Raw genomic sequence first — 1,916 nt, 5'->3', positions numbered from 1 at the left:
CTCTATAAAGTATCTAATAATGTGATGTGCATATGTCTAATGATCACTTTTGACCGCCAAATGTAATTTTCTTCTATCTATTAATATAAATTCGAATTCTTTTTGAATCATTAAAATCAGTTGAAACGTGTTCCCAAAATCGTCAACGGAAATTTATATCTGAACACTCACACATACTTCCATTGTTTCTAAGGTATGCCAAAATGTTCAGAAACCTCTCAAACGTAAAGATATATTAAAATTTTCATTTAAGGTTTTTTTGCGACTACTATACGTTACCTTACGGGAAGTTAAAATTAAGTATACATTAATGCAGAACGTATGATGGCAATCCAAAGTCATAATTTTTAATAAATGTGCCAATATCTAGTGGCAACATATGAGATAGAAGATAAAGCGTCTCTGCCAATTTTATATTATTATATGATACAGTATGTCATTACTAAAAGATGAATGAATCTGTATAAGATATTTTGATCCAAAATTAATCTTAATTGCAATCTAGATGTAAGAGAACTAAGCCGAACAACAGCCCTTATACGCCAGAATCTAACATTACATATTATTTTAAAATAACCCACTTTGAATCGTCGAATTATTAAATTTACTTACTTTATTTCACTTGCTCCAAAAAATAAGTCAATATTTCTAGAACATTGCTGTTGATATTTTGAAACATTCCACTCGATCGGGAATAAATGTCATTATCATTATTGCAGTTTATACTTTTTAATTGTTTTATCGCCAAAAAATAAGCAGTATTTTTTAAAACAAAAATTGATGTAAATTTAAAAAATCGACAATTCGAAGTGGAAGTTTTGGAATAATATAATTTATGTAGAATTATTTTCCACACTTTCCGGCTGTTGTTCGGGTTAGGTCTATTAAATCAAGATTGCAATTTGAATTCACGTTTTTTATTGACATTTTCGATCAAACCATCTTATACAGATTATTCGTCATTTAGTAATGGCATATTGAATCATATAATGATACAAAAATGTATGAGACAACGACAGTTTATCTTTCATCTCATATGTTGACACTCGATATTGGCACATTTATTCAATATTATGATGAAAATGTATTAAATATTATGATTTTGGATTGTCATTATACGTCCTGAATTCATATATAGTTAAATATTTCGTTTATTCGCTTCAAAAACAGTCATATATTTGACCCTCCCACACTAGGAAAATGACATAGCTGGCGGTTGTTGCTCAAGAACTGAGGTAATTAAGAGCTGACACTATAGTTTTATACTTCAAAAATTTCATTACACTTATACTATTTATACACGCACCAACAAACTCTTATTTTTTACTTATATTACACGTTTGATGACGTATAAAGGCTGCATATCATGAAGAATATGAATTTTTCAACTTTTCAAACGGCAGGATCTCAGAAACGGTGATTCTAGCGAAAAAAATTAATAATGACAATTTAATAGAGAATTTTATAGTAAATAAACCTATCTGACATAATTTTTTAAAATTTCTTATGATTTCGGCGGAAAATGGGAAAAACTAGATTTTTGCACCTTTGACCTTGAATAAAAAAAATCGCAGATGTCGGATCGATGAGGACTTTTGACATTTTATTTGTAATGACCTATTTAACATCTATACCAAATTTCAGCTCTATGCGAATTGTTCCTAACTAACGGCTTTTTTAGCTTTAATTTGACTGGGGTAAATGCTTTGGACAGGAAACCTATGCTAAAGTACAACAAAATTTATCGATATCATGGCAACCATTGGCATTTTTGTTTTCAAGAAAGTTAACTGAAAATAAATCAATTTGGTGTCTTTATGACCGTGAACTGTATTCATTTTAAGATTGATAAAAATTTAGATTTCATATATATGATAAACTATATTGATAGTCTAATTATAGAATTATTGCTTGTA

Source organism: Ctenocephalides felis, unplaced genomic scaffold, assembly GCF_003426905.1.
Source record: "Ctenocephalides felis isolate EL2017-DRISC unplaced genomic scaffold, ASM342690v1 CF-g0.4_SCAFFOLD_00181, whole genome shotgun sequence".
NCBI classification, from domain to species: Eukaryota; Metazoa; Arthropoda; class Insecta; order Siphonaptera; family Pulicidae; genus Ctenocephalides; species Ctenocephalides felis.
This window is presented reverse-complemented; position numbering follows the sequence as displayed.